This window comes from Castor canadensis, chromosome 9, assembly GCF_047511655.1.
Source record: "Castor canadensis chromosome 9, mCasCan1.hap1v2, whole genome shotgun sequence".
Taxonomy (NCBI): domain Eukaryota; kingdom Metazoa; phylum Chordata; class Mammalia; order Rodentia; family Castoridae; genus Castor; species Castor canadensis.
The window spans coordinates 154,208,025-154,224,793 of record NC_133394.1 but is presented as its reverse complement, the minus strand read 5'-3'; the positions used below and the strand labels follow the sequence as shown (position 1 = coordinate 154,224,793).

Below are 16,769 nucleotides of genomic sequence, written 5' to 3'. Positions count from 1 at the left end.
GCCGCCCACGCCGCGAGCCGTGTGGGCTCCCGGCCCGCAGGACGCAGCTCCCGCCGACGGCCGGCGCTCGCACCCCGGACGCTGGGCGGGGCCGCCGCCTCCCGCGCTCCCCGTTTGCTTGAGGCCCGGCGCCCGCGTCCGCGCCCACGCCGGGCTCCGGGGCCGCGCGCGGCGATTGGGCGGCGGGCGTGACGTCACCGCGCCGGGGCTCGCCGCGGTTGCGGAGCTGGCCGCCGCCCGCGCGCCGGGCGAGGAGCGGGAGCGGGAGGGGAGCGGAGCGGGGCGGGCGCGTGCCCGGCGCCCCCAGCCGCTCTCGGGTCCGCCGTCGTCCCCGCGCGTCCCGCCGCTCGTCGCCCGCCGCGCGCGACCCCGGCGCGGATTTGAAAAGCCCGGTCCGCGGGCGCCGTGAGGCGGCAGCCAATCAGCGGCGCGCACTTTTCCCGCGGCTTCTGGGGGCGGCGGCGGCCCCGGCGGCGGCGGCGGCGGGCGGGAGGCGCGGGGGCGGGGTCGGCGCCGCGCGCGGAGAGCCTCGGCCTGGCCGCGCTGCGCCCGCCGCCGCCGCCGCCGCCGCCCCCTCCCGCCGCCCTGCCGTCCGCGGTCTCGCGCCCGCCGCCGCCGCCGGACAGCCGCCGCCGGACAGCCGCCCGAGGATGCGACTCAGCGCAGGTCACTGGGGCCGCCGGCCAGCTGCCGTGGGCGCTAACCGCCGGCCGGGGACGGGAGGCCGGGCCGGGAGAGCGGGGACGCGAGGCCTGAGGGCCCGAGGGGGCGGCGGGAGGAGCGCGGCGCCCGGGGGCCCCCGAGGGCCGGAAAGGCGGGGAGGCCCGGCGAGGACGCGCGGCGCTGCGGAGGGCCGGGGACCGGGAGGACGCGGCCCGCGGCGCCGGCCGGACGCGGAGGGCCGGCTGCGACTAACGGGGCGGCGGGCGCGCGGCCATGTTGGGCCCGTGGGCCGGGGCTGCACCTGTGCCGGGCCGGCTGCGGCCGCCTTTGTTCCCGCGGCGCCGGGCGGGCAGGGCTGGCCTTTGTGCGGCGCGGGGCGCGGGGTCCGGGCGGCGCGGTGGGAGGGGCGGGCCGGGGTCCGGGGTCCGGGGTCCGGGCCGGGGTCGGCCGGCGCCGCTTTTTGTGTGCGGAAGCGCCCGGCGTTGACACTCGCGGCGCGGCCGTTGGTCAGCGCGGCGCGCCCCCGTCGGTCGTCCTGGGTCGGGCCGGCAGGTGGAGGCGCGGCGGGCCGGGCCCGGGTCCGCCCGCTGTCGTCGCGCCGCGCCCTCGGCCTCCGCCCCGCCGCCGGGCCGCAGCCCTCGGAGGCGCGGGGAACCGGCCCCGGTGTCGCCTGGTTTGCCGGAACAGTGGCTCAAAATCTCGACATTTAAAAACCGCTGGTCTTGACTTTCGGTGGGAAGAAAATGGACGAGGCTATGGCTCAGGCAGCACGGGGCTTTTCTGGCTTCTGAGCTCGGGACGAGGTTTGACGTTCAGGATTCACCGGTGTCAAACCTGGTGTTCCGACACGATTAGTGGTAATTGGGGTGGGTATGTCATAACGGACCCTGCCGAGAGGACGCCACTTTGGTAAGGTGTGTGTTAAGAATTAGGTTAGGAGTTCTTCAGTACCGCCAGCCTTCGCTCAGACTTCAAGGCCTCGGCTTTTAAATGAGTTAAATCCCAAGATCACGCGTGGATTTTGTGTTTTAAAGAGGGCTGTCAGCACAGAAAATAAATTAGAAATCATCGCATTTATGAAACCGAGACGAATTTTCTCAAGTGTTTAAAACGTCGTGGTTACATGTTAAGCGTATTAAAGAAGCACCACTCGAAACAGTAACACGAAGGAAACAAATCCTGTGTCTTGCTTCGGTGTGTATTTCATATGTGCTCCCAGTCCCCAGAACCGGGAGAGTTCAAATCTTAACTGCCAACTGCCGATGAAGAGGACTCATGCCTTACACACGATTACTTTGAGTCATTTCCTTTTCTTTCCTTCCATTTTCTCAGCCGCCCAGCAGCCTTCATTTTTGGGTGATGGTTGACAGGGGACTTAACTGCTAGCTTCAGAGTTTGTGTAAGCTTTTGTGAAGAACTCCAATCTATTAGGAACAAAAACTCCCTTTCTGGCCTCTGATTCCAACAGTCAACATTTCCATTTTACGAGTATCAGATAATTAACTTCATGAATTTCAAAGATTAATGGATGATTCTTATGTGTGTATCATGATATATTCGTATGTAATGTGTAAACTAACATGAAGTTAGTGAAGATATGCAGAGTAAAGTATGGTAAACAGGCTCCAACCATGACTACTAGGTTTATTTTTATGCAACCAAGTTATACTGGGCTATTAAACCAGTTACCCACTGGATGTGAGGAACCAAATGGAGACTAAGAACTGCAAGAATTAGAGACCCTGTGAGTAACTGAAGAGTGAGTCCAGCCTTCCATTCATTCAGATGTCTTCTCCTAGAAAGCAGTCAGATTTTACAAGGTTTGCTCACATAGCAGAATGTGAACTAGTTACTTCCTTCTTTATGATTTTGACAATTCTGTGTAAAATGTGCAAGTAGGTGGGATTAGACTTCTAGGGAGTGCTGGTGAGAGGCTACAGAACACTAATGAAATCGTGCACGTGAGCTACAAGATTCCCTTCACATGTAAATGGATGTGCTAAGATAGCACTCAAATTCATAATTCAAACTTATTTTTCCTTGTACTTTTTTTTTTTTTTGGCAGTACTGGGGTTTGAATTCAGGGTTTCTTGCTTGCTAGGCATGCATTCTACCATTTGAGCCATATCCCCAGCACTTTTTGTCTTAGTTATTTTTCAAATAGGGTCTCATACTTTTGTATGGGTCTGTGATCCTCCTATTTACCCTTCCCTTGGGAAGACAGGCATGTATCACCATGACCACCTTTTTATTGGTTAAGATGGAGTCTTGCAACTTTTGGCCCCAGGCTGGCCTCTAACTCCAACTCAGACCTCCTGATGTCCATCTTCAGAGTAGCTGGGATTACAGGCTTGAGCCACCCAATATGGCCTTGCTATGTAGTGTTCCCCCCCCCCCCAAATGGGACTAGGGTTTAAACTCAGGGCTTTTGCACTTAGAAAGCAGGTGCTCACAAAGTAGGCACTCTACTGCTTGAGCTGCCCCTCCAGTCCATTTTGCTCTGGTTATTTTGGAGATGGAGGTCTTGTGAACGAGCCTTGAACTATGATCCTCCCAGTCTCAGCCTCCCAAGTAGCTAGGATGAGAAGCTTGATCCACTGGCACCCAGCCATTGCCCTGTACTTTCATGAGTAAATGTTAAAGAATTAGTGGGAACTGAAGACAGATTTTTTTTTTTTAATGTTCTGGAGATTTAAGCCCAGGGTCTTGAGTATTCTAGGTAAGTGCTCTACCACTGAACTGTATCCCAGTCCAGAAGACAGAAAATCTATTATGTCCATATTCTGGTAAAGTGGGTTTGTTGTTGTTGAACATGTACAGTGTTGGATAAACATCTTGGTCTTCAGATGAGGCCTTACTTTTCTCTTCTGCCTGATTTCAGTCAAATATGTGCTATCCTGTCCTGACTCCCACCCTTGTGTGGGCTGCTGTTTGGGATGGACCACAGTTAGTCTTCCTTTTCTGAGCATGGTGCACAGCCTTTAAAAGTCACTTGTGATTCTTCTCTCCTTTTGGATGAGCTCTTGGAGGAAGGACTCTGTTGTCACCTTGGTCTGTTTTGCCTGGTCTCTGCTGGTGCTTTCTCATGGCAGGTACTCAATAAATGCCAAATAAATGGGCATGTTGCTTAGGATAAACAAATAACTCATCTTAATGCCAGCATCTGTGCTTTTTGCCTTTTTTTTTTGTAAGTCATGTCAGAGCAGAAAGGGTTCTAAGAAACTGAGTGTGGAGAGGAAGAGTTTGGGCTGAAGTCACTGCTTTAACAGGGGAGGCGAACCTAAGTTTGCCATCCTGCTTTACTCACATGTTAAGTGGAAATCATCTAGGAAACATTGCAACCATGTAAGTGCAACAAGCAACAGACAATATGGAGCAAGAGTTTCTGTTGTATCTCATTGTTGATTTCTTTGTATCATTGGGAAAACTGCTAAAGTATACAAGATACAAAAAGTAAGAGGTAAAACCCAAGCCTCAGAGGATTAGGCTCATATTTATATATTATCTCAATATGACTTGTTAGTTTCTGGTTTTGGGAATGGTTATTTATAATGAACATTGTGGGGAGAAAAAGATTTAATGTTGGTTCCCAGGGATTTTTAAGCATTTTGCATTTGATTATTGGTTGCAGTACAGCTTCTGAAAGAGTTGATTGAGTTTATGAAATTTTATTTACTAGTTAAAAGTCAAGACAGACCATGCTGGGCCTGTCGGTGCACCTGTTAATTCCAGCTACTCGTAAGGTAGAGATTAAGAGGATCATGGTTTGAAGCCAGCCAGGGCAAAAAGATAGCCATACCCCATCTCAACAAATAAACTGGACATGGTGGGGCATGCTGGTAATCCTTGCAACAAGGGACGAATAAGTAGGAGGATCGCGATCCCAGCAAAAAGCAAGATCCCATCTGAAAAATAACTAAAGCAAAAAAGGGGTGGGGACATGGTTCAAATGGTACAGGATCTGCCTAGCAAGTACAAGGCCCTGAGTTCAAAATCCAGAGCTACAGAGGAAGAGAGATCAGGGATTCTGTTGCTTTTCAAGGTTCAAGACCCATCTCTCTCTCTCTCTCTCTCTCTCTCTCTCTCTCTCTCTCTCTCTCTCTCTCCCTCTCTCTCTCTCTCTTTCACACACACCCTTTTTTTTTTTTTTTTTTGGTGGGACTGGGGTTTGAACTCAGGACTTTGAGCTTACAAAGCCGGCACTCTACCACTTGAGCTATGCCTCCAGCCCATTTTGCTCTGGTTATTTTGGAGATGGAGGGTCTCCCTATTTCCCAAGGCTGGCCTTGAACTATGATCCTCCCAATCTCAGCCTCCCAAGTAGCTAGGATTGCGGGTGTGAACCATTGGAGCCCAGTATTACCCATCTATTGCTGGGCTTTCTGGCCTTTGCTGAATTTATTTTGCCCTTTCCTGACCCCTTTAGCCCATTTTCTTCTGCCATGTGTTTTTCCTGAGCTTTTGAACATTTAGTTTCTATTACTCTCCCATCCCATATACGTACATGCACCCCCCATCCCTATGTATGCCTGGGCTAGGCTTTTCCTATTAATCCCTTCAGTTAGGTCTCAGCTTGGGCCTCACTGGAAGGTTCCTGGTTTCCTGCCTGTTTTGAGAGACCCTTGCAGGCATGTCTTTATTATGGGGCTTTCTCATCCTTGCCTCCTCTTCACTTGTCTGTTTGCACCATGCTTGTTGCTTGCCTGCCCCAATTCCTAGTCTTGCTCTGTCTCAGATCACTGCAGTGCTGTTCCTTCTGCCTGGACTGCTCCTCAGATGACCGTGTGGCTTGCTCCTCACTCTTCTTCAGGTCTGTGCTCAAACTTCTCCTCAGGCACTGTCCCTTACTATTAGTTTAAAATATACCATTGCTGCTGGGGCGGTGGCTGAAGCTTGTAATCCCAGCTACTCAAGAGGCAAAGATCTTGAGGATTGAAGTTAGAGGCCAGCCCGAGCAAAAAGTTCGAGAGACCCCATCTCAACCAATGCCTGTGCTTAGTGGTTCATGCCTGTCATCCCCAACTAAATGTGGGAGCACAGATAGATAGCAGTCCAGGCATAAAGCTAGATCTTACCAAAAATAACCAAAAGAAAGGGACTGGTGGTATGGCTCAAGTGATAGAGAGCCTGTCTAGCAAAAATGAGGTCCTGAGTTCAACCGCTCCATATCCTTCACCAAAAAAAATCAAAAGAGAAAAATACATACACACACAATAAAAACAACTCTGTTGCTGTCTTGCACTCTCCTCTGCCTTGCTTTTTCTCCATAGCACTTACCCTCTTACATCCTGCATAAGAGGATGTCTTAACATTGAGAAATCCATGAGGATGGGGACTTGCTTTGATTACTGTCGTGTTCTCAGTGCCTAGAGAAGTACCTGAGGGACTGGCAAAAATTCATTGCCTATTTAAGTGAAGGAGCCCTCAGTCCTTTGTGTGATAGAGGGTATGTTGTCTCAGAAGTGATGTGAATAAAGGGGTGGTATGAGCCCACTTGCCCTGGTATGGAGAGGCCATGTGCTGGTGATGCAGGTCAGTGAGGAGGTCTGTGTATCGGTACTAGGATAGAGAGCTGTGGCTTAAGGCACAGGAGGTGGGGGGTGGGAGTTGAAAGAGCAGACAGATGCAAGAAAGGGAGCTGATATGGCTTTGACAGGCTGGGTTAGAGCCTGGAGGGGCAAAGAGGAGAGGTGGCCTGAGATTCTAGTATTTACAGTTTGAACGAGTAAAAGGGAAGATGGGTCTAGTTTCTGATCTACCTGTGTTGGTCTGCCTAAGGTACATCCTGGTGCTCCACCATGCCTAGAAGAGGAAGTCCCAGATCTGAAGCTTGCTGTAAGGCTCCTGTCCATCCTTTAGGTTTTCTCTGACCAGTCTCTTGTGGTTGCCCCAGGATCTCGCTGTCATGATGTCAGCTACACTTAGATGAGCTGTGCTCTTGCTTCTTCCTGGGTGGTCTCGTTTTGTGTTGCTGTGGTTTTCTGATGGCTCAGCCCTTGTCTCTGGGAAGCCTTTCCCTGCTTCTACCAATGTTGCAGACCTGGGTCCACACATTTATTTTGTGCCCACTTCATCCTCTTCTGGTTGTGAGTTTTTCAAAGGGAGAATATTCCAGCTTTATTTAGTTCCTGGATGTGGAAGGCACTCAGTTAACAAGTGGAGGCAGCTTTGGATATTCTGTTTTCCTAAGGAATTTCACAAGACTGTGAAGTTCTTAGATTTTTTTTTGAATTAAAATATATGTTAGACACTAGGGATGGTGGCTCATGTCTGTAATCCCAGCCACTGAAGAGGCACAGATTGGGAGGATTGTTTTTTGAGGCCAGCCTGGGTCAAAAGGTAATGAGACCCCATCTCAACAAATAATCTGGGCATAGGGGTGTGTGCTTGTGGTTCCCAGCTATACAGGAAGCATAGGGAGGTAGATTGTGATCGAGGCCCACCCTTGGCAAAAACGCAAGACCCTTTAAAAAAAAAAAAAAAAAGCAAAAAGGGCCAGAGGTGTGGCTCAAGGGACAGAGCACTTGCCTAGGAAGCGCAAAGCCCTGAGTTCAAAACCTAGTATTGCCCTCCAAAATATATATACTTTACAAATAGAAGGCTTTTGTGTTGTTTCCCCCCAAAGATTAGAAGTCAGTGCCATCTGTGTAGAGCTCTGCCATGTGGCAGCTTCGAGCAGCGAATCTTCTTCATCTTACTGAATACTCACAGCAGGAAACTGAATTCAAAGCTGTTAAGTAACTGATCCAAAGTTATCAGACTCTACGCAGTGGAGACAGGGTTCCTGCAGGGCCTGACCTCTGATTCTGAGCCCTGGGAACTTACTATTTTGCCTTTCAGGGAAAATTTTAATATAACTATCCATACGTGGATGGAAGGGTGACGTTTCTTTATTCATTGAACAAATAACAGCTCTTGTGGCTGTGATGAACTAGAATCTATGTTTTTCATCCCATGGAATTTAGGGACCTGTGAGAGGATGAAACAGGAGAAAGTGCACAAAAGATCCTTTTTTTGAAAAACTCTTGCCAAACTTCCACGTTTGTCTTATCAAACTTCCACGTTTAACACTAATATATAGGAGATACAGAGGGAGAGGAACATACTAAAGAATACCATAGGGCTCCTGTTGGCAAGAAGTCAGAAGCTGGGAAATCTCTAGACCAGCCCCCCCCCCCCCCCCCCCCCCACGCTTCTCTGCCACAAAGAAGGATGGAAGGGAGCTGCGGGTGACAAAGGGTGGAAAGTACATCGACTTATTCGAATCCATATCTGGTCAGTTAGAGACATGACTAAATACCACTTAAGATACTTGAGATAAGTAGAAGTTGGAACAATCAGGGTATAGCTTGGTGGTAGAGCTAGTACATGCAAGGCCCCTGTGTTCCATTTCTAGCACCCCCCCATTCAAAAAAAAAAAAAAAGAATTTGGAACACTGATTAGATTTGTTACTAAGAAATTATCGTGTGTGTGTTAATTTTTTTTTTTTGGCTGTGATAGTGGTTATGTGTTGAAGAAAAGAATTCCTACCTTTTAGAGATTCATACAAACATTTACTGATGAAATGATACACCATCTGGGATTTACTTCACACTCTGATGGGAGAAGGAGTGGGCGAGTGTACAGCTAGATCAGAACTGGCCTAGGTGGATGGGGGTGTGGTATGTGGGTTCTGCCTACTCTGTCCATTTTTTGTGTAGTCAGAATTCCCTATAACAACAACAACAAAAATAAGTCATGAGGGGCAGGACTAGTGCATCTAGTAGAGAGGTTATGCCTGACAGAGAATATCAGGAAAGACTTCTTTTTTTTTTTTACTGTTTTATTATTCATATGTGCATACAAGGCTTGGGTCATTTCTCCCCCCTGCCCCCACCCCCTCCCTTACCACCCACTCTGCCCCCTCCCAGGAAAGACTTCTTGATGGAAATTGACACTAAAGCAGAGAGAGAAAGGGGCTTGGGTGTTAGCTCCATAAAGGGTGAATGTGGATATTCAGGTGGAGGGAGAAATCCCCCTGTTAGGGGCAGAAAAGGCCTGTTGTGACTGGAGCAAAGGGTAAAGCTGCTGCAGCAGCTCTGGGGGGTGTATGTGTAGGGAGTGTCTGGGAAGCTCTTTTAAGCTCTGTTATGTGTTTTTATCTGAAGAGTAATGTGAGGATTTTAAGACAGTCAGAGGGGGTGGGCACCATGAATCCATGAGCTTTGGAGAGTGTATTCCTGAGAGTCCCTGTAGGTGGACGTGGAGATGGAGGATTTAGGGAAGAGCGTGTATAGGAGGTCATTGCTTTGGGTGCCTGATAGGAATTGAACAGTTCTGACACCTTGAAATTTGATGTGGCCACGTGATTTACTTTCATCAGTGAAAAGTGGCAGATCATCACTGGAAGTTCTAAGAGATACGTGCTTTTCATTTTCTCATTTTCCTGCTTCTAATTGTGAGAACAGATGGATGTGTACCATGAGCAAGAAGGTCCCTTGGGACTCACCAAGAAACAAATGATTCTAGGCCTGCTGCAGTTCTCCAAATCTGGCCCTCTGGCAGTATCAGTCACCTGGGAACACAGACTCTCAAGGTCCCACCATAGACTCCCTGAGTTGTAAGCTCTGGAGTAGAGCCCAGAAGTCTGTGTTCTACACACCCTTCATATGGCTCTTACACCCAGGAGTTCATTGAGTAGTAAGCCAGTTAGGAGACTGTGGTGTCAGACCTGGAAGATGTGGTGGTTGGTTAGTGTTGGGACTGTGGTAGGCAGAGAAATGGATTCTGGAGTACAATTTATAAGCCATGTGGTTTAGGATAACAAGAGATGTAGGGAAGAAGTACCCGTGGCAACCCCGTAGGTTTTTGTCTGACAGAAACAGATGAATGGAGGTACCTCTCACTGTCCAGATAAAAGGCGTTTTTTTCCATTGTTGTTTTTGTGGTGAAAGTTATATTAAAGTTTATTAGGATAGGAATATATTTTCAATAGGCTGAAAGTGGTTGTCTCTAGAGTGAGAATGAAAACTACCAAAAATACTCTTTTTTTTTAATGTAAGCATTTATATTACTTACTTTCAGAGCTCAAAACATTCCCCATTTCCCCCAACCTAACATAGTGAAGCTGGCCTGCAAAGGCCTCCTGGACTGGAATTATCTTTCTGATACAGCTTCAAATCTCCACCAAATCAGACCAATTAGAGATGCACAGAAGTAGGGGGTATAGGGGAAAATGGGGAGCAAAGTTCCTATGAAAAGCTCTACTTAAAAAATATCCCCTGCAGGGCTTGGTGGTGGAAGCAGGAAGAGTTTGAGACCAGCCTGGGTTATATACTAAGACCTGTCTCAAAAATAATCCCGTGGGATCCTGTGTTACTGGGCATTTAAGTCTGCTTAAAGGCTGCAATTCTGAGAAATGAAACACTAGTCTAAGAAAGTGGGGGCATTTCACGGGGCCAAAGAAAATACTCCAGGACCTGGGGTGGGGGAGTATCAGACACTGGGACACTTGGGATCCCACCAAGGTCACTGTCTTCCACGCCAAGCCAATGCAGTTTGTTGACTTTTTTGCTCAGTTTCTGAAGTCCATATTGAGTTCCTTCCCCCACATTTAAAATTGTACCCCTCTGTTCTCCTGATCCCCTTTGTTTTTTTTTTCCCCCCATTACAGATCACTTGGTTTGTTGTCCCCTTCCTTCCCTCCCAGCTTGAGTAGAAGTTTCATGAGGACAGGGCACTTACCTCATTTACTCTTGTATCCCCAGGACTGGGCTGCACCTGCTGGTGCTTAATGTGTGTGAGTTGAAGGAGCCACGTGGATGACTGCCCATGCCCAGAACAGAGAGCACACTTGGGACTGGGCAGTGCTGAGGAGAGATGTGGCCAACTCAGAACTCTCAGGCTTTGGTCTGGGCATGACCTTGTTCCTTTTGTGTCCAGGTTCATTCACACAGTAGCTTGGGATGGAGACATGAATTGGCATGAGAGTGTGGAGAAGCTTACGTAACTTCAGACAACTTACTCTTCAAGTGGGCGAGAAAAACAACATTTCAGCAGAAGCAGCATTACCCAAAGTGAAGCTCACAGAATGAGACTGCTGAAGGTGCAGGAAGGGAAATTAGTTTTTTTCTTTCTTTTGTGTTGTGTGGTATAGAGGTTTGAACTCAGGGGACTTGGTACTCTACCACTTGAGCTGTGCTCCCAGCCCTTTTTGCTTTAGTTATTTTTTTTTAATAGGGTCTTTTTTTTTGCCCAGTGTACCTGGGGCAATCCTGTTTACACCTCCCACCCACATAGTTGAGATGGCAGGTGAATGCCACTATGCCCAGCTTTTTATTTGTTGAGATGGAGTCTTACTAACTTTTCCCTGCGTTCGCTTCTCATGGTGAACATCCAAATCTTCCACTCCTTAGTAGCTGGGGTTACAGATGGAAGCCAGTGTGCCTGGTTCCCTTCTGTCTTCAGTTCTTTTTTTCTTTGTTTGTTTGGGGTTGTTGGGGTTTGAACTCAGGGCCTGATTCTTGTTAGGTAAGTACTCTGTTACTTTGAACTGTGCTGGCAGTCCCTTTTGCTTTAAGGTTTTTTTTTTTTTTTTTAAGTTATTTTTTAGTATCCCTATTGGGATAAGGTCTTGCTTTTATTCCTGGGCCAGCGTGGACCTTGATCCTCCTATTTACACTTCCCATAGAGCTGGATTGACAGGCACTCATCACCATGCCCAGCTTTTAGTGGCTGAGATGGGGTCTTACTAACTGTTTGCCTGGACTACTTCTGAGCCATAATCCTCTCAATCTCTGCCTCCCATGTAGCTATGGTTACAGGTGTGAGTCCTTTTGTTCATTATCTGAAATTAATTGTGTACTTTATTTGTGAAAGATGGGTTGGGATTATGTATCAGGTTAACATTTGTAGGGTTCTTTCTGCTGAACTCTGAAATCTGCAAAAAAAAAAAAAAAAAGTATTCATTTCTCTAAAATTCAGCTCTTGGGGCTGGTGGAATGGCTTAAGTGGTAGGTTGCCCGCCTAGCAAGCACAAGGCCTTGAGTTCAAACCCCAGTGCTTCGTCCCCCCCCTCCCCCCCCACCAAAAATCAGCTCCTTACAGCTCCTTTGAAACTTTGATTCTTATTCATTCAGTGTGAACTTGAGGAGCCTAGACTTGTGTATTTCTCTTGATACCAGCATGTTCTTAGCTGGTGTAGGAATCTCAGTAATTTTTAGGGACTAAATCAGTGACAGACAGAAACTAGGTGTCCATTGTTCTACTATCCAGGACCTTGCTGGGATCAGTAATTAATTAATTATTTATTTATTTGATGATGTTGGAGTTTGAACTCTGCCTCCTGAGTAGCTAGATTATAGGATTGAGGCACCAGCACCCAGCTCAGTGGAATATTATTGAGGGCTGTCTGCTAGATCAGAAGAAATAGTAACAGAAAAAATTATGGGTTATTACTTTGTCCACTTCTTTTGGAGAGGGGCCCTGGTCATTATCATTACTTGATAAACTTCTGAGATGAGGGAACTCTGTTTCCATGGCCCATTAGAAGTAAAAGTGCATTTTAGTAACCTTATCTTGATCTGTGTTTCTCCTTCTTGTGGAGCCCCAGGGCTCCTTGGGCTGAGTGTAATGTGGGAGCACCAAGGCCTGCACTGGGGTTTGAGTGAACTGCTAACTTTTTGAGCCTGGCCTTGTTCCTGGTGGAGCCTTTGTCCTGGGTTGCCTTTGTCTCAAAGTGGCTACTGTAGCTATTTACCAACAGCCTCTCTTCTCTGTTATTCCCAGAGATCCCAGAGCTGGTTCCTCAGAGCTGCCCTGGTCCTGGTTCTCCCTTAGGCTATGTGTTCCCCAGCCCAGGAATAATGTAGCAGCACTGAGTTGTGAGTTCCAACCTGAAATTCCTGGAACTCTTGTTTTAAAGAGTGAACCATTTCTGGATACACCAGTAGAGCAAAATAGAATTAATTATTTTTTATATTAATAATCACAAAATAAATTTTAGGATCTGGGTGCCAGTGGCTCATGCTTGTAATCCTAGCTACTTAGGAGGCAGAGATCAGGAGGATCGAGGTTCAGATAGTTCTGCAAGATCCTATCTCAAAAAAAATCCATCTCAAAAAAGGGACTGGTGGAGTGACTCAAGGTGTAGGCCCTGAGTTGAAACCCCAGTACTGCAAACAGACAAACAAAAAAACCAAAATAAATTTTAGGAAAAATTTGTTTAAACTGAAAAGTGGAAGGAAATTTATAATTGAACCAGCCAAAATGTTTAGGCATATTTTCTGCTGTCTTTTCTCGTGTCAAACCGAAACACTTATGGCCAGTTTCTCTGGGAGGCTTGTAACTGGAGGTACAGAGGCATGCTTTGCCTCCCTGGACCATAAGGGCAGCTTCCAGGCCTTTTTGGCTGCTGCCTCTGGTATTTATACTTTTTTTTTTTGGTGGTACTAGGGTTTGAATTCAGGGCCTTGTGCTTGTTAGGCAGGCGCTCTACTTCTTGAGCCCTCTGCCATTCCTGTTTGGTGGGGTGTTTTTGAGATGAGGTCTCATGAACTGTCTGCTGGGGCTGGCCTTAATCCTCCTGATCTCTGCCTCCTGAGTACCTGGGATTACAGTCCTGAGCCACTGACGCCTGGCTTAAAACATTTCTAAAAGGAAACATATTTATGAATGCAAGAAGTTGTTAGTGCTTTCCTCCTACAGCAGCGTGTCTCTAATGCAGATTGGACCTCTAAATCGACTTTCCTTGCCTGTCCTTTATGTTCTTTGTCTGGTGGATTTACATCTTTTTTGAAATCTCATTCTTTTTTTGGGGGGGGGGTTGGGGTATGGGGTTACTGTTGTTTGGACTCAGGGCCTTGCACTTGCTAGGCAGGCATTCTGCCACTTGAGTCACATGTAGCCCTTTCTTGCTTTAGTTCTTTTTCAGATAGTATCTCTCATTTTTTTTTGTCTGTGCTGTCCTCAGACCTTGATCCTCCTGCCTGTGTTTTCTGCATAGCTGGGATCACAGTATGCACCACCATGTGCAATTTACCTTGATATGGAGTCTCACTAACTTTTTGCCTGAGGTCGGTCTTGGACCATGATCTGACAGCTCCAGAGTAACTGGGATTTCAGTCATGACCCACTGTGCCTGGCTGTCTGTCTCAGTCTCTGGCAGTCCCTGGGGTTTGAACTCACTGCCTTGAGTTTGCTAGGCAGACGCTTTGCCACTTGAACCATACCTCCATCTCTTCTTGTGTTGGTTATTTTAAAGATAGGGTCTGGCTTTATGCCAGGGCTGGCTTGGACCCTGAGCCTCTTACTTGTACTTCCCTGCATAGCCGGGGAGGATAGGCACATGCCACTGCACCTAGCATTGGTTTAGATGGGTCTTGTGAACTTTTTAATTTATTTTTTGCTGGCCTCGAACTATGATCCTCCTGATTTCTGCCTCCTGAGTATAGGATTGCAGGCTTTGAGCCACTGCATCCAGCTCCTTTCTCATTCTTTTTAAGTATAAAAGTTGGTGCTAGGATGTAGCTCAGTGTGCTTGTCTAGTATGTACAAAGTCCTGGATTTAATCCCCAGCACCTGTGTGCATACACACACACACACACACACACACAATGTAGTTATAGAAGTAATTTTAGAATTAACAGCTCTCCTTTTCATTAAGACATTCATTCATGTATCTAAAATACTTTGATCATATTCACCCCCTCCCCCCATTACCTTTTAGAAAGTTTTTTTTTTTTCTTTTTTTGGCAGTAGTGGGGTTTGAACTCAGGGCCTCATGTTTGCTAGGCAGGCACTCTACCACTTGAGCCAACCCACCAGTGCTTTTTTGTGTTGGGTAGTTTCAACATAGGGTCTCACGGAACTATTTCCTCAGGCAAATTTATTCTTATGGATTCTTAGGTTTTAAGATTTTCTTCTTATCCTTCATTGAGTTGTATAGTTTCAACACTGTGCATCTAGGTATGGATTTGTTTTTCTTTATCTTGCTCAAACTAGAGAGCTCTTTTAATTTTAAAGCCAAATTTCTTTATTGGCCATCCTTTTGAAAACCGCCTTTCTCCCATCCTCCCTAATCTCTCTTCCTACAACTCCCTTGGAATGTAAACTCCTTGAAGGTAGCCTTGGTTTTTTGATGTTTTTCTTTTTGATGGTACTGGGGTATGTGTGCATGGTAACATATAATATAGAATTTATTACTTTAAACACTTTTAAAGTGTATGCATGGGTTTGGGGATAGAAGGCAATGAGTGGTAGAGTCTTTGCCTAGTATGCATGAGGCCCTGAGAGGGGGAGGGAGAGAAGGAAAAAACAGCACACTCTGTGGGATTAAGAACATTCACACTGCTATGTAGCCATCACTACCATCCATCTCCAGAACTTACTATTATTACTGCTATTATTTTGGCAGTGTTGAGGATTATACTCAGGTCTTTGAAAGTGCTCTACCACTTTCCATGCCCCCAACTTTTTTGTTTATATTTAGTTTTTGAGATAGGTTCTTGCTAACTTTGCCTGGGTTGGCATTGAACTCAAGATCCTCCTGCCTCAGCTCCTGAGTAGTTGGGATTACAAGTGTGCATCACTACGCTTGACCAATATGGGCAGAGATTCAAGCTTGGATAATTTTTTTTTCTTTTTGGTGATACTGGGACTTGTACTCAGGACCTCAGGCTTTCTAGGCAGGCACTGTCCCACTTGAGCCACCTAGCCGTCATTTCCAGAATGTTTTTGTTTTCCCAAATTAAAAGTCAGTCCCCATGAAACACTAAGTCCCATTCCTCCTCCCCAGCTCCTGGCAACTGCCATTCTTTCTGTTGGTTTTGACTGCTCTAGGCCCCTCATGTGAGTAGAATCATGTAGTATTTGTCTTTTTTGTGTCTTGTTTCTTTAATGCAAAATGATGTTCTCAATGTTTATCCATATTGTAGTATGTATCAGAGCTACTTTTTAAAAATTTTGTTTTAAAGTGCTTAGATTACAGCCTGGTCCAGAACTTCTGCTTTAAGATGAGTATTTTGTTGAATGGGTAGACAATATTTTGCTTCATTTGTTTGCTTGTGAATATGGATGTACAAATATATCTTTAAGTCTCTGCTTTCAATTCTTTTAGGTGAACAGAGTGGTTTTCGTTGTTGTTTATTTGTTTTTGCTCAGTGTTCTTATCCCAGCACCTAAATTGTGGGACATAGTGGGCATGCTAACTACTGGAAAGAGAGCAGCATGAATGTTGGGCTGGAGCTGTAAGGAGCTCTTTGGTAGAGTGCTCACTAGCACACACAAAACACATGCAAAATAGTGCTGAAGACAAAGATAACAACAATCCAGAACAAAAACACTAATGGCATCTTTCTTAATCCCTCTTAAGTATTTTTTATCTCTTTGTCAGATTTTTTCCCTTGCCAGCTTGTTCAGATTTATCTTTGTTTCTATCATTATATTTTTAGCTCTGTCTAGTCTACTGTATTCAACTCAACAATTAAGTTTTTTTTTTTTATTTCACTGCCTGTTTTTCTTTTCCAAGTCTGCCATTTATGAAGACAGTAGCCTTTCACATTACTCTGTGCCTGGTTGCTTGGGAATCCCCCTGTTAGCACAGGACTGCGGTGCTCTGTCCCTGGTCTCTCTTAGTGGGAGGTCATTTAGGTGGGTCTCCTGAATGCCCTTGGCTGTGGAAACTCCCAATCAGCAGTCTCTTGGGTTGCCTCTGTGGGCCCTGCTGGCGCTATGCCTTCCAGACCCGTTTGGATATAAGTTTCTTGTCTCAGGTTTTGGGACACCATGGTCGTCTTGGGATTCAGATTTCTCAGGGTGATCCTATCTCCCAGTGGCCTTTTGTGGGTGTTTACTGAGGGCATAGCCCTGGACTGGCCAGTAGAGGGGCTTAGGTGATGAGGGCACTGATGGGAGACACTGACTTGGTAACCGGTAAGTCCTCTGCCTAATAGTGTCGTCTTCTTCAGTGTTTAGGAGAGTCTTACAGGTTTGACTCTCTCTTCCCAGGACATGGCATGAGGACGAGAGGTGGATTCACCCAGGTCCCACAGCTTAGTAAGTGGCGGAGCAGGGAGGCACCCACACTCTGCTCTAACCATGCAGGCGGCTGCTTCTCCAACTCTTCTGG

The 16,769-nt window shown here is 47.0% G+C and overlaps 1 protein-coding gene across 2 annotated transcripts in view; it reads left to right on the top strand.

Annotated features, from left to right (window-relative positions):
- The first annotated feature begins 8,617 nt into the window (after positions 1 to 8,617).
- Positions 8,618 to 16,769, top strand: part of Nsd2 (nuclear receptor binding SET domain protein 2) — a 70,072-nt gene continuing 61,920 nt past the window's right edge. The window contains exon 1 of one of the 2 annotated variants that reach the window (XM_074042744.1): positions 8,618 to 10,748. The gene's annotated coding sequence lies outside the window, so the exon portion shown is untranslated. The remainder of the gene's footprint in view (positions 10,749 to 16,769) is intronic. The other variant, XM_074042745.1, reaches the window with a different exon arrangement.